General features: G+C 41.2%; 2 long non-coding RNA genes and 1 other non-coding gene across 4 annotated transcripts in view; 2 read left to right on the top strand and 1 right to left on the bottom strand.

Moving 5' to 3' along the window:
* The first annotated feature begins 4,673 nt into the window (after positions 1 to 4,673).
* Positions 4,674 to 4,865, top strand: LOC130337481 (U2 spliceosomal RNA). Its single transcript, XR_008878362.1, has one exon. It is a non-coding gene; the product is annotated as a U2 spliceosomal RNA (small nuclear RNA).
* A 2,040-nt stretch (positions 4,866 to 6,905) lies between these two features.
* Positions 6,906 to 25,073, top strand: LOC130358584 (uncharacterized). The gene is made up of 3 exons (XR_008889579.1): positions 6,906 to 7,075; positions 23,196 to 23,296; positions 24,950 to 25,073. It is a non-coding gene; the product is annotated as an uncharacterized LOC130358584 (long non-coding RNA).
* Positions 12,196 to 26,846, bottom strand: part of LOC130358577 (uncharacterized) — a 32,050-nt gene continuing 17,399 nt past the window's right edge. Inside the window, exons 4-5 of one of the 2 annotated variants that reach the window (XR_008889574.1) lie at positions 13,350 to 13,378; positions 12,196 to 12,654 (exon numbers count right to left, since the gene is read on the bottom strand). This is a non-coding gene — a long non-coding RNA (uncharacterized LOC130358577). The remainder of the gene's footprint in view (positions 12,655 to 13,349; positions 13,379 to 26,846) is intronic. The other variant, XR_008889577.1, reaches the window with a different exon arrangement.

Genomic DNA, 26,846 nt, shown 5'->3' with positions numbered 1-26,846 from the left:
CAACATGTGTTTAATGCAGGGCGCACGTTTCACACTTCCTTGTCACAGCGCGGACACATGTTCTTCCGTTGTCGGTCACCATGGTTCCCATTTCCAGATTTTGTGGAGTAAGCCATACTCCGATTTCTTGACAAATTAATTTTAGCAGTTCCACCCCTGTGTGACTCCGTTCGCCAAGGTAAACCATGTGAAGAACAGCGTGACACCGCCGTGCCCTACATACATGGTACGATGAAGCGCCACTGAGATTTGTACGTGCAGTGGAGGCCGAGGACACGGTGGAGGATGAGGAGTCGGAGTCACACAATGTCACTGGACCAACTGCCTGAGAGCGAGAGCGTGGAGGAGGAAGCGGTGTGACCTGTCCAAGTTGCTGTTGTGGCTGTGCAGGAATCACATTTACCCAGTGGTCCATAAAAGACATGTATTGTCCCTGCCCGTAGTTACAGCTCCACACGTCGGAGCTGCCGTGCACTTTTGAAAACACCGACAGCCTCAAGGACTGGCCCACCTTCTCTTGTACAAACTTATGCAGCGCTGGTATTGCCTTCTTCGCAAAGAAATGACTGCTTGGGACTCTCCACCTTGGCTCGGGACAAGCCATCAATTCTCTGAATGGTGCAAATTCCACCACTTGAAAAGGGAGGGACTGCAGCACCAGCAACTTGGACTGGAGCACATTCAATTTCTGCACAGTTGGATGAGTGGGCGCATACTGTTGTCTCTTGGACATGGCTTCGCCGATGGATTTTTGGCAGAATGGCTGACTAAAAGTGGGAGAAGCAGGAGCATCTGGAGCGACAGAAGGAGGGTTTGACACACAGCTCCCTTTGGCGGAAGTGGTGGAGCATTGGCTGGATGAAGGAAGGAGCGGATGGCCACTGGGTGATGCAGCAGGCTGGACCACTACATTGGAGCTACGGTTCTCCCAGGTCGCTTTATGGTGGTGAAGCATGTGTTGACGCAGGGCCGTGGTGCCGACATTGGAACCCTGGCCATGCTTTTCCTTCTGCCGACATATCTTGCATGAAGCTACGTGAACCTCCTCCAGATGCCTGATGAAAAACTGCCACACCGCTGAGTAGCTGATTTTCCCACCTACAGTCCGCACTAATTTACTGCTACTGGCGTCGTCTCCAGGAGCCCCTGTTCCACTACCTCCGGGAAAGGTAGGCTGCCGCGAAGCAGGTGGTCTCCGCCGGGCCCGTTTGGCTCGAGACTTTCCACTTCTGCCACCATGCTTACTGCCAACCATGCTACCGCCTTGCTGGCTCAACTGCTGCCTCAAGGGCAACCTGCAACTCTCTTCTCCTGATGATGATGAAGCCCCTTCTGCACCCGGCTCCCAATTGCAATTGGCTTCATCATCATCAACAGGTGTCTGCATGTCACTGATGTCCTCCTCAGGTTCCACAACAGTGTCTGCTTCAGGACCCTGAACCCTGGCAACACCACCTACCACATCACTCTCCGCATCTCTACTTGGCCGCCTAGCTGAGCAGGCGGCGCATGTCTCCTCCCCTTCTTGGCTGGGCAGTAGCTGCTGACTTTCCTCTATTAGATCGTCCTCAGTGAATAGTGGAGCTGAACCCACAGCATAAGAAACTTCTCTAGGAGAGGGAACAGCATGGGACAAAGGCAATTGGAGGACAGTGACTGCTCCCCGGCCATGTCAACTGACGGTTGTGTCTAAGGAACCCACCGACTGTTGACTGGGGGTGTCAGATGTCACTTGTGATGAAGTGGATGAGCGTGTTAACCAATTGACGCAGCTGATGGGTTGCTGGTCGAGACATGACCGCTGGCTGATAACGGGAGCTCAGGCCTCTCGCTGCGACTCCTGCTGCCACTCGCCCCTAGTCTGCTGCGACCTCTGCCTGAAGTATTTATGCCTCTTCCACTCCTCTGTGCACGTCCTGGCGCTTCTCTGCCTGACATACTTAGTACATATGAGGGTATTACAATACGTTTCACTACTCTTTAAACAATATTTGTCTAGAACAGCACTAGGTGATTACTTTTTGCTGTCCTTTTCCAGTATGTAGGCCCTTGACAGATTAATAGGTACAAAATAGTACACTACTTAGATGTACGTATGCGGTGTGCACTGATGAGGGCAGAAAAATGCGCAACAATACACAGAAAAACTCTATTTTTGTAAAACACCAGCCGGTGAGTACTATTGTTTGGACTTTCACAGTATGTAGGCCCTTGACAGATTAAAAGGTACAAAATGGTACACTAATTAGGTGTACGTATGCTGTATGCACTGATGAGGGCAGAAAAATGCGCAACAATACACAGAAAAACTCTATTTTTGTAAAACACCAGCTGGTGAGTACTGTTGCTTGGACTTTCACAGTATGTAGGCCCTTGACAGATTAACAGGTACAAAATGGTACGCTTATTAGATGTACGTATGTGGTATGCGCGCATGAGGGGAAAAAAATGCGCAACATTATGCAAAAAAAACTCTGCATTTTTGTAAAACAACAGCTGGTGAGTACTGTTGCTTGGACTTTCACAGTATGTAGGCCCTTGACAGACTAACAGGTACAAAATGGTACACTACACTACTTAAATGTACGTATGCGGTATGCACTGATGAGGGCAGAAAAATGCGCTACAATGAAGCCTAAAAACTCTATATTTTTGTAAAACACCAGCCGGTGAGCACTATTGTTTGGATTTTCACAGTATATAGGCCCTTGACATATTAACATGTACAAAATGGTACGTTACTTATATATACTTATGCGGTATATACTGATGAGGGCAGAAAAATGCGCTACAATGAAGCCTAAAAACTCTATATTTTTATAAAACACCAGCCGGTGAGTACTATTGTTTGGACTTTCACAGTATATAGGCCCTTGACAGATTAACAGGTACAAAATGGTACACTACTTACATGTACATATGCGGTATGCACTGATGAGGGCAGAAAAATGCGCAACAATACACAGAAAAACTCAATTTTTGTAGAACACCAGCCGGTGAGTACTATTGTTTGGACTTTCCCAGTATATAGGCCTTTGAAAGATTAACAGGTAGAAAATGGTACACTTATTAGATGTACGTATGTGGTATGCACGCATGAGGGCAAAAAATGCGCAACAATACGCTAAAAAACTCTATTTTTGAAAAACAACAGCCGGTGAGTACTGTTGCTTGGACTTTCACAGTATGTAGGCCCTTGACAGATTAACAGGTACAAAATGGTACACTCCTTAGATGTACATATGCAGTATGCACTGACAAAATGGTACGTTAGTTATATATACGTATGCGGTATATACTGATGAGGGCAGAAAAATGCGCTACAATGAGCCTAAAAACTCTGTAATTTTTATAAAACACCATTCCCACCATAGTTTCCTGCCCTCGCATAATCCCCTGCCCCATGTACTGACATGGGGATCTTCCATTTTAGATCTCCTTTAGCCTGTAACGCTGTAAAATGGAGTGTAATGAAGGGATTCGCGAGATAGAATCGCGACGATATTCACATTCGTTGCGAATCGAATATTTCATGAAATTCGTAACAAATTCGGGTTCGTCAGCTTCAATTCGCTCATCTCTAGTTCTTTTCATTAAATTCTGTTCCCCTTCTTCTCCAAACGTACCTTTGCTCATTCCGGCCAAAAAGTTCAATTTTAACCTCATCGGTCCACAGAACTCGTTCCCAAAATGCATCAGGCTTGTCTATATGTTCATTTGCAAAGTTCGAACACTGTTTTTTGTGGTGAGGACGTAGAAGAGGTTTTCTTCTGATGACTCTTCCATGAAGACCATATTTGTATAAGTATCTCTTTATAGTGGAATAGTGTACCACAACTCCATTATCTGCCAAATCTTTCTGGAGGGATTGTGCAGTCAAACGTGGGTTTTGAATTGTTTTTCTCACAATCCTGCGAGCTGTTCTGTCTGATATTTTTCTTGATCTTCCTGATCTTTCTTTAACTTCCACTGTTCCTGATGACTGCCATTTCTTAATTACATTCCGACCAGAGGATATTGACATCTCAAAACGTTTTGCTATCTTCTAATAGCCTTCTCCAGCTTTGTGAGCGTCAACTATTTTCAGTTTCCGATTTCAAGACAACTGCTTAGAAGAACCCATGGTGCTGATTGTTGGGGCAAGGTGAGATGAGCCTCTGAATTTAAAACCTTTGAGATTGACATCACCTGATCTTCCCAGATAATGATAGAGAACAATCCATGACACTGGCAGGTCTCAGCTTTGCAAAGAGGGCAGTGCATGCTATAAATTCTGCAGGGTGCCCAAACTTTTGACGCCATTTTTTTGTTTTCTGTTATTTTGAAAGTATAAATGATTGAAATAAAATCTAACATTTGTTGACATATTAGAAGAATGTCTAATCTGTAATTTGATGCCTTTTGGAGATTTTTCCATCTTTCCTTGGCTTCTTTATGCATATTAATACACATTTTTACCTGGGGTGCCTAAACCTTTGATCCCCACTGTAGATAACAGAGGTAGACACAATAGCTCTTGCTCACAGATTGGACTCTGTAAAAATCCCCCTCTGAAAAGTTCCCTGAGCACCCTCAGACATATCTGAATAGGATAGTTTTGGTTCTTTCTAGACTAAGTCCATAGGGTCTGCTGTAAAGCATATCTCTAATCGCTGTTAAAAACAGCACGTACATTCGCTTCTCGGCCTTTTGGCTAAGATTAAGTGTAGTATCTGTTCTTCTCAGTATAATATCTGATGCGTACCCTATATGGGGACCATATTTTAAATGGGTTTTTGAGAACGGGTGCAAATTTCAAAGCTTGCTTCCGTCGCCCCATGGATTGACCCACTATGGTAGTATCTTTCCGGTACAGTGCACAAAAAATATATAAAACAGATGGGTGGCAGCCTCCATAATAATTTAAAACATTTTAATAAAAAAAATATAATCAGAACATAGAAACAGATTAAATAAAAAGAAAATGTTTCAGCATCTGCCACTAATCAGGAAAAACAATATTTTAGCAGTCAACATACAACAAACAATGCAAACACTGCACATAAATTTAGCTCCAAGTTGCTGCATCTTTTCACCTAGTAGAGCAGAAGTCTCAGGTACAAGCTCAACTTTGCGACCTTAACATATATATGAACATGACCTTGCTTTGGGGGAACTAAAAGAAACCCATAACTAAAATAGGCCATGTTAAGAAATCTAGGTCATCACTAGCCCTTTAGCTTAAAGGGGTACTCCGGCGCTTAGACATCTTCTCCACTATTCAAAGGATAGGGGATAAGATGCCTGATCGCAGGGGTCCCGCCGCTGGGGACCCCTGTGATCTTGCACGCAGCACCCCAGTTAAGAACAGTCCCTGGAGCATGTTCGCTCCGGGTCTGATTACCGGCGAACATGCTCCAGGGACTGATTTTAACTGGGGTGCTGCGTGCAAGATCACGGGGGTCCCCAGTGGCGGGACCCCCGGGATCAGGCATCTTATCCCCTATCCTTTGGATAGGGGATAAGATGTCTAAGCGCCGAAGTACCCCTTTAAATCCAAAGTTCAAAAGCCAGGATCTATTTGCTCCATCAAATGGATAGTAAACTATGGACCCCTAAGGAGTTGCAGATCGATTTGCTGAATATCATTCTTCTTTAACCTTGGTAATAACACTCTGCAAGCAGACCATAATATGATAATTTTATGTCTTGGTTACATCAGCACCAACATTTTTTACAAGGATCTTAAATAGCACTGAAATATCTTATCTACCTGCTTGGCTAACATACTCCCATTGGTTGAGGTTTGTTTTATGTATATATTTTAGATATAATATCTCTGGTTGCTGCAGGTCACCTTTTATGCTGTTATCCTTAGATGTGTAGGTAGCCTTTAACTGTGTTTATTAAAGAGTACCTCTCATGATCTTGTTACATTTTATAATCCTTCCAGTTCACTGCTCCCATCATGATAAACCACTCCCTGCCTTTATTTTTATTATTTATTAGTTTTCTACCTTGATATTGCTCTGTATTTCCTGCTCAGTCTTAGTCAGATTCACCGCCTGGGAAGGGGCATTCCCCAGCAAGCATGACAACATCTCAAGCCATACAGGGGAGAACTTCCTCCCTCACTATGCTACACATAGCCCAGAGCAGTTCAGTGTGAGATTAGCTATGATTGGATAAGGCTGCACACACACCCCTCAGCACTCCAGACTGCATTTCCTGCTTTTTTGTACAATGAAGCCAATGTGTACCATCCCAACCGGACATTACTTTTGACTTTTAGATAGGAGTCTATGATTTTATTTAGTGTATGTGGCATGTAACCTAATGTGAACAGAGATTAAGAGACATATTAAGGGGGTATTCCAGTTAAAAACAATTATAATTTTTTTTCACATCAACTGGCTCTAGAAAGTTAAACAGATTTGTAAATGACTTCTATAAAAAAAAATCTTAATTCTACCAGTACTACCTGTACTTAAAGGAAAACTGTCACCCTGATCACCCACACTAAACCCAATACACTGGGTTATAGTGTGTGTGACTAGGAATCCAAAGAGGGGTCATTTACTATAATTGATGCTGTAGTTCCCGAAATATTGGCTGGCAAAGTTCCCTTCTGAATTCAGGGAGTCACATGCAGGAGGCAGGGCCCCGCCGGCCAGCCGCCCCTGCTTTTTTCTGTCTTCTCAATCAGCCGTCCCCTTAGTTAGCATATTCATATTCTGCAACTTCACATCCTAGTGACGTGAGGCGCATGTCACGTGAGCGCTGCGCTCTGTCGGTAGAGTGCATGCGTCGGCAGCTCTACAGCTCTCACATGACTGCTTTCAGCAGTCAGAGCTCAGGTCATGAGAGCTGTATGTAAACTGCCGGTGCATGCGCTCTACTAACAGAGCGCAGCGCTCACATGACATGCGACTCATGTCACTAGGACATGGAGTCGCAGAATATGAATATGCTAACTAAGGGGACGGCTGATTGAGATTGAGGTCAGCCGGCGGGGCCTTGCCTCCTGCGCGCGATTCCCTGAATTCAGAAGGGAACTTTGCCAGCTAATATTTCAGGAACCTTAGCATCGATTATAGTAAGTGACCCCTCTTTGGATTCCTGGTCACCCACACTATAACCCAGTGTATTGGGTTTAGTGTGGGTGATCAGGGTGACAGTTTTCCATCAATCCTTCCAGTATCAGCTGCTGAAATTGAGTTGTTCTTTTCTGTCTGACAACAGTGCTCTCTGCTGACACCTCTGTCTGTCTCAGGAACTGTCCAGAATAGGAGCAAATCACTATAGCAAACCTCTCATGCTCTGGACAGTACCTGAGACAGACAGATAGGTGTCAGCAGAGAGCACTGTTGTCAGACAGAAAAGAACATCTCAACTTCAGCAGCTGATAAGTACTGGAAGGATTAATATTTTTTTAATAGAAGTAATTTAGAAATCTGTTTAACTTTTACTGGAATACCCCTTTAAATATCTTTAAAATACCCCAGAAGGATGTTTCTGTTAACTAACTAGGACTAAGGCAGTGAGTGAAAGGAATTAAGAGAACATGTATAAACATGAGTGTGCATTCTAGCGTGGTATGTTGCATGACCGAGCAGGAAAGTTTAAATAATAAATATATGTATGCATTCATTATTAGCAGGTGTAGAACTATAAAATCAGTGACCTAAATTGAGTGCTATGGGTAAATGATGCATGATATTAAGTTCTATATATTTTAAGAAACCTTTTTAATGAATGAAAATGTAGTTTATAAGCAAGAAAAAACAAGAACAGGAGCAGGTCTCACCAACAATACTCTACCATGAACATTATGTACTGTAGCTTTCATTTGCTGGGCACAATAAATGGTAAAAAATAACCATCCTCTTCCATTTTGAGAAACTGCCACACTGATACCTCATACCTTGTCGATATCACCTACTCTTAAAGAGTAGCTCCCACCATCCTTTATTTTTTTTCTGTCCCTGCCTATTGCCCATATATCCCTAACCCCCTCCCTGCCTTTTTTTTACTATCTTAGAAATGCCTTTTTATCTACCTGGTAGTGTGTTCACTTACCAGGCAGACATCACTGATGCCTGCAGGGGGCCGACTTCCACCCTAAGCTCATCTATACAGTGTACCTCCAGCTGTTTCACCACTACAACTCCCAGCTTGACCTGACATCTATTGGCTGTCAGGGCATTCTGGGAGTTGTAGTGGTGAAACAACTGGAGGCACCCTGTGCTGAAAACAATATCTTTGCTATGGCCTTGGCCACAGCCACCGCGCAACCCGCTACTCCAAACCCCGTTGCGCAAACCGCCACCCCACCCCCTCTGCCCGGCCGAAAAAGATATACCCAAGTGCAGGATAGTTTTGAGGCGGCAGCAGCGTAGCACTGAGATTATGCCAGGAGGCGGGGCCGGTGTGCGAGGCCAGGCAGCCAATGCATGCATCCTTAGTGTTCAAAGCTCTCGCTCTCCGCCCCCCCCCCCCGTCTGATTGACAGGCAGGGAGTGAGTGCAGGCTGACTGAATTTGGACCAATGCCCAACCAGGATTGGTCCGAATTAAGCTGTGACGTCACAGCAGCCTGCAGCCGGCCAGTAGGAGGGAGACCCCTAGTGTCAGGATTTCAAATGCAAAATAAAATGTTTTAATGACCAAAAAAATAATTGAAGTATATTAGAAATATGTTGTAGTACATAAGTACTACAACTTATATATATATATATATATATATATATATATATATATATATATATATAATTTTTTTTTTTAAAGTTCATGAGAGTGCCCATTTAAAATAGCCCTGATCTTTTATAGCATGGACTCCATAAGACCTCTGTTCTATAGTATTTGGCCCCAAGGCATTAGAAGTAGATTCTATAAAGGTGTTTTCCGGGACTTTTACTTTGTTGACCTTTCCTCAGGATAGTCCATCAATGTGTGTTTGGGAGATGACACTCTGCACCCCTGCAACCCCTCCCAATGAGATCTCTAGAATGGGGCCTTGTTTCTCCCTGTGCATGTAGCTGCGTGGTGGCATGTACTCCATGAACTGTCTATGGGAGATTCGGATAGACATGAGCCCTGTACTCCGGTATCTCCGGAACTCACATACAGAATACAAGGGGAGCATGCCAACACGCCGGTTCATGCACAGAGAGGGATTGGGCCCTGTTCTGGAGATAGTGGGGTGTTCCAACAGTCAAATCCCCTATGATCAGATGCTTATCCCCCATTCTGTGAATAGGGGATATATTTTGAATGTACTCAGCCTGGATTACCCCTATTAGGGTAAGTTCACACATACAGGATCCTGCGCAGATTCGATGCGCAGGATTTGTAACTGCAGATTAGAATCATTTAGTTTACATTAAAACCTACAGCAGCAAATCATGTGCATTAAATCTGCGTACGTGTGAACTTACCATTAAACAGTTATTGAACAGGTGACTGAATGAAGGAACTTAAAATACATTTGTAAGCCTTTGCTTTCATATTCAGAATGCTACATTGACCCTTGACTACAAAGATAGGGCAACCATACTGAACTGAACTTACTTATAGACTAGTATGATGCTCTGGGCACAATATTCAACCACTAGCTCCCTTGTGCAGGAGCTGTGCACCGCAGCTGCAGCCTCACATACAGGTCATGAGACCGACAGGCTGACACAATGGGGGAGATTTATCAAAACCTGGGCAAAGGAAAAGTTGCCCAGTTGCCCATAGCAATCAATCAGATCGCTTCTTTCATTTTGCAGAGGCCTTGTTAAAAAAGAAAGAAGTGATCTGATTTGTTGCTATGGGCAACTGGGCAACTTTTCCTCTGCACAGGTTTTGATAAATCTCGCCCAGTGAGTGGAGGCTCTACAGAGTCTGAACTGCATACAGTACAGACAGGACACTCACTGCTGCCTCTCCTCTCTGCCTCTTCTCTGCTCTTCAGGCTCCTATTCTTCCTGCTAACACACAGGAACAGATACTGCTCAGGGGAAGATTTGCTGCACTGGGTGAGAGGAACCTCAGAGGGAGGGCTGGGAGTCCTGCTATGTGTGAGGTGAGGGGGGCTGGGGGTCCTGCTATGTGTGAGGTGAGGGGCGGGGGGGCTGGGAGTCCTGCTATGTGTAAGAGGGGGAGGGCTGGGAGTCCTGCTATGTGTAAAAGGGGGAGGGCTGGGAGTCCTTCTATGTGTGAGGTGAGGGAGTCCTGCTATGTGTGAGGTGTAGGGGGCTGGGATTCCTGCTATATGTAAGATGGGGGGGGGGCTGGAGTCCTGCTATGTGTAAGGAGGGGGGCTGGGAGTCCTGCTATGTGAGAGTTGAGGGGGGCTGGGAGTCCTGCTATGTGAGAGGTGATGATGGGCTGGAAGTCCTACTATGTGTGAGGTGAGAAGAGGCTGGGAGTCCTGCTATGTGGGAGGTGAGGAGGAACTGGAAGTCCTGCTATATGAGAGGTGGGGGGGGGGGGGGTGGGAGTCCTGCTATGTGTAAAGGAGGGTAGTGGCTTTGAGTCCAGCTATGTGTGAGTTGAGGAGGGGCTGGGAGTCCTGCTATGTGAGAGTTAATGGGGATTGGAGCCTGTTAGAGATACATACATAAACATATAAAGTATGCAGTAGACGAAAATGCAGAGCGGGGAGGAGTGGGAGAGGCGGAGGGAGGGAGGGAATGAATGTAAATTGAAGAAAGCATTGAAGAAAGCATTGAAGAAAGCAACAAAACAGAACCTTGTACATGGTCCCTGCCCTAAGTTCCAATAATACCAAGCCGGATGCTGAAGGATAGTAAAAGTGTCTAGTAGCACTATGCTTAACCCCTTAAGGACTCAGGGTTTTCCGTTTTTGCACTTTCGTTTTTTCCTCCTTACCTTTTAAAAATCATAACCCTTTCAATTTTCCACCTAAAAATCCATATTATGGCTTATTTTTTGCGTCGTCAATTCTACTTTGCAGTGACATTAGTCATTTTACCCAGAAATGCACGGCGAAACGGAAAAAAAAATCATTGTGCGACAAAATCGAAAAAAAAAACGTCATTTTGTAACTTTTGGGGGCTTCCGTTTCTACGCAGTGCATATTTCGGTAAAAATTACACCTTATCATTATTCTCTAGGTCCATACGGTTAAAATGATACCCTACTTATATAGGTTTGATTTTGTCGCACTTCTGTAAAAAATCATAACTACATGCAGGAAAATTTATACGTTTAAAAATGTCCTCTTCTGACCCCTATAACTTTTTTATTTTTCCACGTACGGGGCGGTATGAGGACTCATTTTTTGCGCCGTGATCTGAAGTTTTTATCGGTATGATTTTTGTTTTGATCGGACTTTTTCATCACTTTTTATTCATTTTTTTATGTTATAAAAAGTGACCAAAATACGCTTTTTTGGACTTTGGAATTTTTTTGCGCGTACGCCATTGACCGTACGGCTTAATTAATGATATATTTTTATAGTTCGGACATTTACGCACGCGGCGATACCACATATGTTTATTTTATTTTTTTTACACTGTTTTGTTTTTTTTATGGGAAAAGGGGGGTGATTCAAACTTTTATTAGGGAAGGGGTTAAATGACCTTTATTAACACTTTTTTTTAACTTTTTTTTTGCAGTGTTATAGGTCCCATAGGGACCTACAACACTGCACACACTGATCTCTCATCCTGATCACAGGCATGTATTAACACGCCTGTGATCAGCATTATCGGCGCTTGACTGCTCCTGCCTGGATCTCAGGCACGGAGCAGTCATTCGTCGATCGGACACCGAGGAGGCAGGTAAGAGCCCTCCCGGTGTCCGATCAGCTGTTCGGGATGCCGCGATTTCCCCGCGGCGGTCCCGAACAGCCCGACTGAGCAGCCGGGATACTTTCAGTTTCACTTTAGAAGCGGCGGTCAGCTTTGACTGCCGCTTCTAAAGGGTTAATACCGCACATCGCCGCGATCGGCAATGTGTGGTATTAGCCGCGGGTACCGGCCGTTGATTAGCGCCGGGACCGACGCGATATGATGCGGGATCGCGGCGCGATCCCGCTTCATATCGCGGGAGCCGGCGCAGGACGTAAATATACGTCCTGCGTCGTTAAGGGGTTAATGGTGATAAAAATCCAATGACATGTTTCAGAGGCTCTGTCCCCCTCCCTCAGATTGGCATACATAACATATCACAAGCAGAGCTTTATATACAATTAAATGGGCGCCAACATAAAGTGGGCAGGGCTTACACACAAAACATACAAATCAATAAAAAGTGTAGAAGAAAAGTTATAACAGACTTGCATCATAATACATAGTTAAAACAGAGTCCAGAGTTAGAGAGGTGACAATAAAATCAAGAAAATACAAACAACAGAACTTCACAACTAAAGATCACAGCATGCCCTTCGTTAACTTGCACCAGTAGTGTTGCATGGGAACAAGGTTCAATGAAGCGTAAATAAACATCTAGTATCCACGCTCCTGTAGTAATCCAGCATTGTATAACGGAGCTTGAGACTATGTGGTCAAGGACGCGTCACCAGGGCCGGAGATCACGTGACGTCAACCTCACCAAACACATCACAGAGGAGTGAGCCCGGTCATATGCGGCTGCAGGGAAGGTAAGCAACCTCGCGCTGTCATAGGCGAAGTCATACGGATGTCCGCGGCCACTGTTGACGCTCCTAAAGATAAAAATAGAGGCAACGTAAGTATAGAGACCAAATGAAAAGACTGTCAAACACGGAAATAAAAGAGTGAAAAGACGATCAGCACATACAAATCGATAATGGAAATATGAACAATTGTGCATATTCTTACAGTATTACAACAATAGCGGCATTAAATAATAGTAGATAGCAATAATAGGACAGTAGTATTCAACCATAATAAAGGACCGGGGGGGCATAATAGCTAATAGCACATGGCAACATAAATAAAGAAAATAGAAAATAACATGTATAGCAGCAGATTAGTTGGCAGGAAGAAAAACAGCACCAAACATGGTCAAAGAGCAATAAGATATACTGATGCATAAGGCAATAAGACCAGATGAACAAATTGATACACTGGCTCATATAACTCACAGCAAAGATGGATAGCAGCAAATATATAGCAGCGAAATTAAATAGCAGTATATATAGCAGCAGAATAATTAGCAATATAACTAGCAGCAAAAATGGATCAAAGCATATATAGCAGCAACATTTAATGGCAACATATATAGCAGCAGAATAATTAGCAGCTGGCTCACAAGAGGTCTAATAGTAGTGCTAGATGATTAGCAGCAAGGGGATAAAAAAAACTAAAAGAATACATTTGTATGCCAAGAGAATAAAAATTATTTCATAACAATACATGGCCATACAGTATTAGTTACCCAAAATAGACAGCAACACACAGGGTAATCTAGAATGAAAGAGATAAAAACCATATAAATATAACAAAATATTATTAAAATAATTTTTAAATGGACCTAGGGTGTGTATATATAAAAGACTAAGTTACAGAGAGCTTTCAATAAGCTTGTTGAGTCCTAAAAGGTATTAAAGTGCGTAGTTTATAGATCCAATAATTCTCTCTTCTTTTCAACAGAGAGAAACTTTGTGAATTCTCTCTCGGAATACCTTCAATGGGAGTAACCGAAATAACTCCAAAGGCGAAATTCCACCATATGCCTAGAAACACTGTGTAGCATGAACCCCAATTTAGGATTACTCCTGTGTTTGTTAATTCTGTCTCTCAAACACTGAATTGTGCACCCAATATACTGCAAACCACAGGGATACTGTAATAAATAAATAACAAATTTGGAAATGCAGTTAAGAAAGGATTCATTGGTGTTTCTAGGGGTGAATATTTTAACCCTGTTAGATATCCCAGCACAACATTTGCATCTAAGGAAACCGCACCAATAGCTACCTATTCTATCCAAAAATGTAGGGTTAATGTGCATGCTGTTCTTAAGCCTGCTAGGTGCTAGAAACCTGGCTTTTAATATATTATTCTGTTCATAGAAGTCAGTTACTGATAAGCAATTCTGCCTAATCCGTTTGAACTGACCAAAAGGTATGTTCGTAATCCACTTTTTATAGTGAGCACTCGAAAATTACAGATAGCTATTGCTATCAACTTTTTTTTTTAAATGTTTTTCTCTGTAATTTATCAGAATCAACATGGAACACTAACACATCTACAAACTCTGCATTATCGTTAAAAACAGATTGTGTAAAACTGAGACCCCAGTCATTATTATCGAGAGCAGATAAAAATTGGTTTAGTTCCACATAGCTTCCACTCCAGATAAAAATATATCATCTATATGGCTTTTGTAAAATTGTCAGTGTTTAAAAAGAGAGTGGGGATAAACAACTTGCTTCTCAAAGAGGCCAACAAACAAATTAGAAAAACTTGGTGCCATCTTCGACCCCATAGCTGTACCAGTATGCTGCAAGTATATTAGCTGTTGGAACTCAAAGTCATTGTGGGTAAGTATAAACCTCAATCCTTTAATAAAATATTGCTGGGAAAATAGCAAAAAAAAAAAAGTTTAAATAACCACTCATACCTGCACATCTTGCGCCTACTCCTCTACTATGATGTGGGGTCACGGGCTGTCCCCGCATCATAGCGTGGTGGTCCTGGTGGCTATCAATGGCCAGGACCCATGCCTAATGCCGGACATCACCAATCGTGGTGATGTCTGGCATTAACCCCTTAGTCAAGCCGATCAAAGTTGATCACCAAGTCTAAAATGATTATAAAAAAAAAAGCATTCCCATCATATAGGTCTGTATGTGGAAAACCGAAAGTGGTATGATTTTTAGAAGGTGAGGAGGAAAAAACAAAAGTGCAAAAAGGGAAAAACCCTGAGTTCTGAAAGGTTAATCTCTCACAGACTGCCTGAACCCGCTTTTGCTTGGTGGCACCTTGAATGTGCTGCTGCTATTGTTTGTTTTTATATATATATATATATATATATATATATATATATATATAGATAGATAGATAGATAGATAGATATTTATTATTACTATTATTAACCCCTTAATGACAATGGATGTATATTTATGTCTATTGCTTGCTCCCGTTATGTGAATCGTGCTCAGGAGTTGAGCGCTCTTACTACCCGGTGGGTCCTGGTTGCTATCAGCAACCAGGACCTGTGGCTAATACCAGACATCGCCGATTAGGCTGATATCTGGTATTAACCCTTAAGATGCTGAGATCAATGTTGATTGCACCGTCTAAAATAGGAGAAAACACATGTCGGTTAGCTCAGCGGGCTATTTGGGACCACCGCAGTGAAATCACAGCATCCCGAACAGATGAGAGGATGGCGGGAGGGCCCTTACCTGTCTCCTCACTGTCCAATCTGTGCCTCGATGCTCCAGCCAGGCTCTGCAGGCTGGAGCAAGGGAGCACAGATAACACCGATCAATGCTACTGTATGCTATGGCATAACATTGTTCAATGTATGCAATCTAAGGATTGCATGTAATAGTCCCCTAAAGGGACAAAAAAAAAGTTAATAAATGTGATTCAAGCCCTTTGCAAATAAAAGTTTGAATCACCCCCCTTCTCCAATTTAAAAAAATAAATAAATAAAATGTATATATATATATATATATATATATATACAAAGAATATATATTGTGGCACTGTGGCAAGGAAAGGGTGTATTTCCCTTGCTAACTCTGGAGAATCCACCTGTGGCCTGATTAATGAGGTATCAGGATTGGGAAGTGTGTTTAAAAGGAAAGGAAACAGAATAGTTGGGGCTCTCCCTTGGAAACAGTATGCTGGCTGTTAGAGGGGAGACACATGGGCCCTGTTTAGGTAACACGCAGAAGGCACTTCAAGTGGTCCAGGTTCGGGTGTGAACTGGTAGCAAAACAGGTTGCAGATGGCACAGGTTTTTAACTGGATGAGGGAAGCTCACCAGTTGATAGACAGGGCATGCTTACATGTATAGTCAGTGACCAGACGGTCTAGGGCTTTATTTTGTTCCTGTTTATGTTTTGTTTTACCTGCAACCTGTGGGAATAAAGCTGGCGAGGAGCCGGACTTGTATGAGGAACTGTGGTCTGCTGTGTTATTGTGAGGAACGTGTACCGTGGCAAGTGACCAGGACGATCCGAGAGCTAATCCCCAAGACGGTTCGTCACAAAATATATATATATATATATATATATATATATATAGACACACATGCAAAAATAAACATAAACATATGTTGCACTGTCGTGTGCGTAAATGTCAGAACTATAAAAATATAATGTTAATTAAACCGCACAGTCAATGGCGTACAAGTAAAAAGAATTCCAAAGGCCAAAAGTCCGTATTTTTGGTCACTGTATTAAAAACAATCAAAAAGTCCCATCAAAACAATAATGGTACCAATAAAAACATCAAATCACGGCACAAAAATTTTGCCCTCTTACATCCCTGTATATGGAAAAATAAAAAAGTTATAGGGGTCAGAAGATGACAATTTTAAAGATACTAATTATAGTGCAATTTTTTAAAGTAGTAAAATAAAACCAACATAAATGATGTATTCTTGTGAGTGTATGGACCTACAGAATAAAGATATGGTTTAATATTTACAGAAAAGTTCACTGCGTAGAATTGGAAGCCCCCAAAATATTTACAAAATGGCGTTTTTTCCCAATTATGCTCCACAAATATTTTTTTTTTTGTTTCGCCATTAATTTTGTGGTGAAATGATTGATGTCATTACAAAGTAAAATTGGTGGCGCAAAAAACAATCCCTCATATGGGTCTGCAGGTGTAAAATTGAAAGCTTTCTGATTTTTAGAAGGTGAGGTGGAAAATACAAAAGTGCAAAAATGAAAAAACCTGTCTTCCCTAAGGGGCTAAAGAGAATTTTTCATCAGTGTCACCTGTTGGTAGTCACCAGATTAAGGAAGGTAGGTAATGGTAGGGACGACACTGATGACCAATTCCCTTTAAGTCTGTCATGTTGCGTACCGGATACTGTGCCCTTTGACTCAAAGTCTGTGGGGCTGGTTCTGTGGGGCTGGTATACAAATACTACAAGTATTTAAGTACAAATACAAGTACTTATTGTTAAAAGAAAAGTGTGTGAACTTAACACTTTACCTCCCCTTACACTGTAATGCTACTATAAAAACATGCAGGGTATATTCTTACACATTTCCTCTATTTTATAACAGTTCTCGGTGCATGGTGTCATTTTATTTTGCTAAATTGACGTTGACCAGTGTATGTTTAATCTGATTTATGTCATGTAAATAGCATTTTCACATGTAAGATACACAATGCAGAACAGACGTTTTTTCATGAAAACTGCTGGATGGGTGATATTCAGTGACCTCATCACTATTGTCCATGAGAAGGTTTCTGCAGCTTGTGACACATTTGTAATATAATTCACAAGTCACACCCTTTTATTGTAAATTCCAGGTTCATGCTAAGATATTTTACTAACTTTCTTTCTAATGCAAATGCAATACACATTTTGTCCATGGGTGTCAAAGCTTAAAGATATATCCTCTGATGTTCTATTACATGGTTGTCAACATCAGTTACAAGTTGTCATAGCAACCGGTACACGCTCTTACCAGCAAATTCACAGGATTTAGCCGTATTGTGCACTTGTTTGTGAGTCCTTCTCCACAGCTCTTAGATCCTGGTCACAGTTTAAATGATTTAGTGGAAAATATCCACTATGAAAAAGAGTTAGAAGCGCCCTATGACTCAACACTGATGGTATCTATCCCAAGAGAGTCTCCTCTGAACCTCAAAGTTAACCTATTCCCTTATGTTTAATAATATATCAGTCACAAATGCTGATAACATTGAAGCTCTTTTTGTCTCAATAAACACATGCAGAAACTGGTAATAACACACTGGCCCTGATTTAGCCTTGTAAACGCCACCTGTTTTGTTGGATTGTGCCCCAAATTATGGTGCAAACTGTGTCTGCATCAGATTTTTTGGCACATTGCAGGGCTGGGAAAAGGGGTGTTTTCAACCGGAAAAGGACCGTATTCTCACAACTCAACCTATTAACTTTTTTTAATTCACAGAAAATCCTGGCTGGAAATTTCCACTAAGAAAAAGTTGGTCAGAACTGTGAATCCCCATAGTAAATAGGGTGGAATCATGTAAATATGAAACAACATTCCACTCTAATAAAACCCAACACTCTTAGTAAATCAGGGCCACTATGCTTTCCTTACCATGGAGTTTGAAGACGTCACACATGGACTTCACAGAGGTGGTCTTTCTCTGTGAACCGGGGCAGGGAGCCACTAATAAGCAGCATATTTTGCACTGCTAGACCTAGTCTGTCTATACATTTTTTTGCGGTTTATTGACATGCTGTAATGCTATAGTGCATTAGTTTAACAATAAAGAAAAATCAACTTAACCAACCTGGACATTTAATAGTGCATGGTTACATCCCTAAGGCATAAAACAAAACATTACAGTAAGCCAGTGCTCTTCAATAAAACTTCATGCTTATTAAAGGTAAACCGAGAGACGGTTCATCCACACTAAACCTGATACACTGGGTAAAATGAGGAATAACAAAAATCGGTCCAGCCGTTTCTGAGTTATAGCCTCCTTTGCACAAGGGAGGCGGGAGCTGGCTTTCTGAGCTTCCCTGCTTCCTTCCTCTGTGCTCCCATATGCCCGCCTATCGGTTGTATATGCATACATTTTCTCTCTCCCATTCTAATGATGTAAGAGCTTGTGCCCACATGTGCACTCTGCTAGAATAACAGAGCACAGATACAGTTTCCTCTTTATTACTCCTCACGTCCTATTGATGAGCAGCCTATGCCCACGTGAACGCTCTATTTTTTCTAGCAAAGCACTCATGTGGGCATTGGCTCCCACATCAACAGATGGGCAGGCATATGAGAGCACGGAGGAAGGAGGGACATATTTGCATACTAGCAACAGAGCCTGTAAAACAGCTGGATTTATCTTTTTAGTGTCAAACATATCAATTTTATTGATGAAGCACAATATAGCAACATGGAACAGTGATGTCGGGACGTAACCCGAATCATAAACATAACTGCTTGTAAAATAGAACATATAAACAAACATTTCCATGGTAAAAGCATAGATAAGAATATGAAGCTCACAATGGTCCACCACACAGAGCAAGGTACCGTATTTTTCGCCGTATAAGACGCACTTTTTCTTCCCCAAAACTGGGGGGAAAAATTCGGTGCATCTTATACGGCGAATACACCCCTATCGCAGCGGTCCCTGCGGCCATCAACGGCCGGGACCCGCGGCTAATTCAGGACATCACCGATCGCGGTGATGCCCTGTATTAACCCTTCAGACGCGGCGATCAAAGCTGACCGCCGCGTCTGAAGGGAAAGTTACACTAACCTGGCTGTTCAGTCAGGCTGTTCGGGACCGCCGCGATTTCACCGTACCGGTCCCGAACAGCCCGACTTAATAGCCAGGTTAGTGCTAGTGCTTACAGGACACCGGGAGGGACCTTACCTGCCTCCTCCATGTCTTCTCCGTTCAGGGATCCCCTGTATGGCCGGCGCTCTCCTTCCTCGTCATCACGTCGTCGCGTACGTGCATCGGCGTGCGTAACGACGTGATGGCGGTGACGGAGAGCGAGGATACCCGGCCGGCAGCAGAGACGTTCCGGAGCGACGGGGACACGGCGACAGCGATGGAGCGACATCCAGGGCAGCGGTGACGGGTCCAGAGCGGCGGGGACACGTGAGTATTACCTCCTATACCAGTGGTCTTCAATCTGCGGACCTCCAGATGTTGCAAAACTACAACTCCCAGCATGGTAGTTTTGCAACATCTGGAGGTCCGCAGGTTGAAGACCACTATTGGGTTCAAAATCTTTATTTTTTTAGATTTTGCACCTATAAATTGGGTGCGTCTTATACACCGGTGCATCCTATAGGGCGAAAAATATGGTACATTAGTTTATCTTTTTAAAGATATACATCATTTTACTCAGGTTCACCCGCACTCTCGAAAAATGCATTGTAGCTAATGTGTTTCAGATTCCCAGATCCTTACTTGTAGTCCAACTACTGTACATTTCCTTAGCTGTGGCCACTGACTCTTTGGGAAGTGAGTAACAAACTGCAGCCTTTGCCATGGACTTCAGGAGCCAGTCTTAAAGCAATCCCCTGGGTAACACTCAGAGATGAGACAGCCTCTTAAACAGTCCATAAAGTATTTCATATTTATAAATACAGGGCCATTTTTATGTTTGGGTAGAAATGCTGTTAAATGATGTATTATATAAGATGGAGATGCTTAATAATATATGAAGAACTATTTTTATAGAGAAATGGAGATTTTATTCAGAAGGATCTGACTCTAAGCTAGATTGTGAAAATAAGCCTAACATAGCGCAAAACACATTTACAAAATTGTTACACAATGATATTTAAAACTCAAAATAATGTTCTAAATTACAGTATCTGACTTCTATATTTGTTATATGTTTTTATTTTTAGTGAACATCATTAGAAAGAGATGATGGCATTAACCATTCAGCCTTTTTCTGCCCTTACTGATGTCTATCTCATTCATACTCAATATTTTAGTATCATTACACATACACAGTATTTACATTGAAACAAATTAGTCTTGTGCTTTCAAAGTATGCCTTGAATGCAAAGGACCTTATCATTTTGCCTTGCTTTAAATGTCAGCTAAGTATACAGTCTTTTTCTGCTGACTTATCAGTCCCATAAATCTAAGTTAAGTCTGGCTATGCCTTACAGGGATAGACATTAAGACTTTTTCATAGACAAAGTGAAAGACAAACTGCCCATGTAACAGAAGGAATCTGCAAGAAGACACCATTTAACACATCTTCTAGATACATTCTTCTAATCCTGCATAGACTTTTAGTCCGCAGTCTACGGACTTTACTAGTTTTAATGTTATACTTATCATTTACATTTTTTGGGGTAAATAAATAGGCATGACTTAACCTTCTCAATACATATAGCTTAATAAAAAATGATGCATGTATTTAATTGCATAATTGTAGTAACATCCATTTATTAAAGGGTACCGCTCATCAAAAAAAAACTTTTGATATATTATAGATTAATGTATGCATAATAACTTTACAATTGCATGTTATTAAAAAATATGCTTCTTTCTATTTAATTTTCCACTTTGAAGAAATGACCACTAGGGGTCTCCTTACCAGTCCTGGCAGCAAGCATTTCAGACTCATGCTGGAGTCCTAAACACTACGAGCTGCCAGTCTGCTTTGTTCACAAAGGATAACACTCAGAGCTGCCAGCCTGCTTTGTTCACAGCCTGTTTGGCTGTGAACAAAGCAGGCTGGCAGCTCTGAGTGTTTAGGACTCCAGCACAAGTCAGAAATGCTTGCTGACAGGACTGATCGGGAAAAATACAATAGAAAGAAGCATATTTTTCATTAACATGCTATTGGAAAGTTATTCAACATTCATTAATCTAAAATATATCAAAAGTTTATTTGATGAGAGGTACCCTTTAAATAACTGTTTGCCCCATTTAATTCTGGCACACAATTCAATTCTAGCATCATTCATTCATTGAAAAAAGGAGGGCCTCTAGCTTCAATTGTATCTTCATCCTACAGATGCAGATGCTATCACTGAAAAAAGTAAAGGGATGTACCGATAAGTCAGCCAATATAGAAATATAGAAAAAAATCTGTAGTATTAGCTCTTTAAAACATAACTTTTACTAATATCATTTAAAATAAAGTGTCCTCAAATTAAATAACATCAACATTAGAGATGAGCGCAATTACAGTGATTCAATTCGTCACAAATTTCTCGGCTCGGCAGTTGATGACTTTTCCTGCATAAATTAGTTCAGCTTTCTGGTGCTCCGGTGGGCAGGAAAAGGTGGATACAGTCCTAGGAGAGAGTCTGCAGCCCACCGGAGCACCTGAAAGCTGAACTAATTTATGCAGGCTAAAGTCAGCAACTGCCGAGCTGAGAAGTTTGTGACGAATCGAATTACTGTAACTTCGCTCATCTCTAATCAACATATAAAAAATATACACAAGTAATTTCCTACACAACAAAGAAAAGGAGGAGATTATAACAGTCCCGAAGCTTTTCCATAGATGTAGTGGATGTGACAGGTGGGGGATAGTGTTGCTCGCGAATATTCACAATGCAAATTTTATTTGCGAATATCGCATATTCGCGAATATTCGCGAATATAGCACTATATATTCGTAATTCCGAATATTTTTTTCTTCACAGTACACATCACAGTGATCATCCCTCTCTGCTTCCAGCTTGTGTGGTGTAAAGAAGGCTCTAATACTACTGTGTGAGACTGGCGTGCGAATTTCCGCTTATGCTAATTTTTGTATATGCTAATTTTCACATACGCGAATGTTCTCATATGTGAAAATAAAACGCGAATATTACGAATATGCGAATTTCCGCTTATGCTAATTTTTGTATATGCTAGTTTTCGCATATGCTAATTTTTGCATATGCGAAAATAAAACACGAATATTACGAATATGCGAATTTAGCAAATATATGATGAATATTCGTCCATATATTCGCAAAATATCGCAAATTCGAATATGGCCTATGCCACTCAACACTAGTGGGGGACACAGGATAAGAGCATCTCCCCTGCAAAGAAGCAGTGTCTTCCCTTCTGCTTTGCAGGGGAGATGCTCTCATCCTGTGCCCCCCACCTGTCACATCCACTACATCTATGGGTCTGAATGAGGGGTATTATTTTATTTTCTTGGCAAACATTAATGGTAGCCATATCAATTGGGATTTATTTATGTTTGTTTTCCTACCAATGTTCCCCTGTTGAACCCCGCATAAGCTCCCACTATCTATATTGAAGGGGGGGGGGGGGGCATAAATGTATCGTTTGTTTTCCTACCAATGTTCCTCTGATGAACCCCGCATTAGCTCCCACTATCTATATTGAAGGGGGGGCATAAATGTATCGTTTGTTTTCCTACCAATGTTCCCCTGATGAACCCCGCATTAGCTCCCACTATCTATATTGGAGGGGGGGGCGGGGTTTGTGCATTGTTTGTTTTCCTATCATTGTTCCACTGATGAACCCCGCATTAGCTCCTACTATCTATCTTGGGGGGGGGGGGATGCATTGGAAATGAGGGAAAGTTATGTTTTAAAGAGCTAATACAACTTCAGCTGTGATTTTCTTTTTACAGATGCAGATGCTCTTGAATAGTACACAGTGCAAGGAGCTGTCAGCTGAAAGCTTCAGGCCTGAAGACACAGAACTTCTATTTATAATTGGAACCTAGGATAGGTAAGTATTACTGTTATTATTTTTTTTTAAATGTAGTCAATACAGGGGCCATCATACCTTTGGTGGAGAGCAACCTGGGGGGCATTATTGCATAGAGTGTAATATAGAGGAAGATTTATACTAAGGGGGCATTATTATATAAAGCACAATATAGGGGGAAGTAATAATAAGGGGACATTATTAAATAGAGGGCAATATAGGGGGAGGTTAATTTAAGGGGGCATTTTTATATAGAGAGCAATATATGGGGAGAATAATACTAAGGGGCCATTATTACATAAAGGGAAATATATGGGTAGATTGATACTAAGGGGGGGGGGGCATTATTATATAGGGGAGATTAATATAAAGGAGGCATTATTATATAAGGGCAATATAGGGGGAAGGTTTATACTAAGGAGGCATTATTATATAAGGGCAATATAGGGGGAAGATTTATACTAAGGAGGCATTATTACATATAAAGCAATGTGGGGCACTACATTCATATATAGGGCACAGTCTATAATTCATGTATAATAAGTTGATTCATGGGGGTACAGTATAGAATTAATTTATTTATGTGGACAACGTATATGATTAATACATTTTTGGAGCACAGTGTAATATTTTGGATTTCATGGGACACAGTTTGTTTTGAATTTCACGGTTTGGTGTATATTGTAAAGAATTTCTGGGGTGGCACAGTTATACCATGTGGCAGCATTATATTCAGATGACACAGTGTGTGGTAGAGTTATTTTCAGAGGGTACAGTGGGTGGCAGAGTTATATTTAATTCCTTAAGGATGCTGCCTATTTTTCCCTTAAAGGAGTAGTGCACTGAAAAGAATTCCATTCCGTTGTGCATAGGCTGCAAAAAAAATAAAAATAAAAAAAACTTTAACTCATCTTCCTGTGTTCCACCTAGTAGCGCCGCTGCAGCTGTTCAGTCCAGTCCTCTTCCTTTTTCCATTTGCGCGGATCGTCACACTGCGCTCAGCCTATCACCGGCCGAGGCGGGACATCTCTGCGGCCGGTGATAGGCTGAGCGCAGTGCGATGCACCCAGCCAAGAAAACTTTGGAGTGGTTTAATGGTAACTCTGTGAATTTCCTTGAGTGTTCAGTCAGAGCGCTGACTTGAACCAATTGAATATCTCTGGAAAGACCTTAAAGGGGTATTCCAGGGAAAAACATTTTTTTCATATATATATATATATATATATATATATATATATATATATATATATATGAAAAATCATATATTTCCCAAAAAATCATATACTGAGTCCAGAAAGTTAAACAGATTTGTAAATGACTTCTATTACAAAATCTTAATCCTTCCAATAATTATCAGCTGCTGAAGTTGTGTTGTTCTTTTCTGTCTGGCAACTGTGCTCTCTGCTGACATCTCTGCTTGTCTCTGGAACTGCACAGAGTAGAAGAGGTTTGCTATGGGGATTTGCTTCTACTCTGGACAGTTCCCAAGACAAGTGTCATCAGAGAGCACTTAGACAGAAAAGAACAACTCAACAGAAGCAGCTCATAAGTACTGAAAGGATTAAGATGTTTCGATAGAAGTATTTTACAAATCTGTTTAACTTTCTGGAGCCAAGTTTTCCTGGATAACCCCTTTAAATGGCTGTCATCTTGCATCTCCCATCCAACCGACAGAAATTAAGTGGATCTGCAGAGAAGAATGACTGAAAATCTCCAAATGTAGGTGTGCAAGCCTTGAGGCATCATACTAGAAGACTGGAAGCTGCCAATGGTGCTTCAAACTTATTACTGAGTAAAGGGTCTGAATACTTATGTCCATGTAGTATTTTGGCTTTTCTTCTTCTTCAATTAAATGGCAAAGATTTCTATCATTCTGTTCTCACTTTGCCCTTGTAGGGTTTTGAGTGCAGAATAATGGGTGGGAACTTGTTTTTATTTTTTATTTTAGCACAAGTCCACAATATAGCAGAATTTGGAAAAAAAATGAAAGGTTCAGAAAATTTTTTGAATTTACTATATTTTTCATATCTAAAACTGGATAACAAAAACCTTTCTGATTATCCAGGGCATTCCAAAACTGGTGCAGGACAATACATGGGAAACCAGTGAAGAGACTGTAACAAGTCATCATTGTAGCAGTTGGACAGAAATATAAGCTTGGCTGCTGCATTGAGTGCACCTATGAGTTATGGGTTATGGGTGGTACACACACTAAAATGGAAATATCAGGTGGGGTTTCAGCACTAAGACCCAACTGCTGAATGCATTTGACATTAGTGTTGCTCGCGAATATTCGCAATTCGAATATTATTCGCGAATATCGCATATTCGCGAATTCGCGAATTTCGCGAATATAGCGCTATATATTCGTAATTACGAATTTTCATTTTTTTTTTTATTTATTTATTTTTTTCTTCACAGTACACATCACAGTGATCACCCCTCTCTGCTTCCAGCTTGTGTGGTGTAAAGAAGGCTCTAATACTACTGTGTGAGACTGGCGTGCGAAAATTCGCATCTGCGAAAATTAGTGTATGCTAATTTTCGAATATGCGAATTTTCGGGTATGCGAATTTCCTATATGCTAATTTTCACATATGTTAATTTTCGCATACGCGAAAATGCGCATATGCGAAAATAAAACGAGAATATAACGAATATGCGAATATTCGCGAATATATGACGAATATTCGTCCATATATTCGCGAATATTCGCGAATTCGAATATGGCCTATGCCGCTCAACACTATTTGACATGTCTGTGTGAAAAGTCACAAGGACGCAGACACTTTAAACTATTGTAGGTTATATGATTTTCAAATCTTTTGCTGTAAAATATAAGTTAGAGACACACAAAAAAAAATCTAATTTTGTAAAATTTCTCTCTAAAAAAAAAAGATTTAGAAAAAGAAAACTGTAAGATTTTTTTTTAGGTGCAAGGATATCATTGATATGTAATCTTATATAACTGAAACAACACATAACAGTGGCATCCGCTTATGACAACTTCCTGAATAGTGGCATGTGTGTGTGTGTACTGTACATGACTATTTTTACTTTTTGGGATTGAAATTTGCAATACTACATTTAAAGAAGGTATAGAATTTAATAGTAAATGCTGCAGTTTATCTACTAATAAAGTATGATTGACATGGCGACACATGGTCTAGCGTAAGTAACAAGTGCTATTTTGTGCAGTACATTAAAATGGATCAGATTTGGCTTGTAGGTCAATAGCTGTTAGGTATTCGAAAGTTGAGACATCTGATCTTTCTTATCTTTTTATGGTGATATTTAGTATGTTGCATACATTTTATAGCTTCCAACATTCTGAGCAAAGAAATCTAATCTTCTGTGTGATACTGTTTCAGTAAAAAAAATGTGTTTACCAAATTACAATTGTGGCATTGTTATATTGTATCAAAACTACAGAAATATGTTTGGAATGTACTATACTGATTGATCCGAGATGTGTGAACTAGGCTAAGTCTTGAATATTTTGCAAACTAGATATTGTTATCATAGCTATGTAAATCAATATAAAACACTTTTAGTGCATTTGTATTTTACT

Source organism: Hyla sarda, chromosome 1, assembly GCF_029499605.1.
Source record: "Hyla sarda isolate aHylSar1 chromosome 1, aHylSar1.hap1, whole genome shotgun sequence".
NCBI classification, from domain to species: domain Eukaryota; kingdom Metazoa; phylum Chordata; class Amphibia; order Anura; family Hylidae; genus Hyla; species Hyla sarda.
The sequence above is the reverse complement of the archived record's forward strand: the minus strand, read 5'-3'. Positions and strand labels throughout refer to the sequence as shown.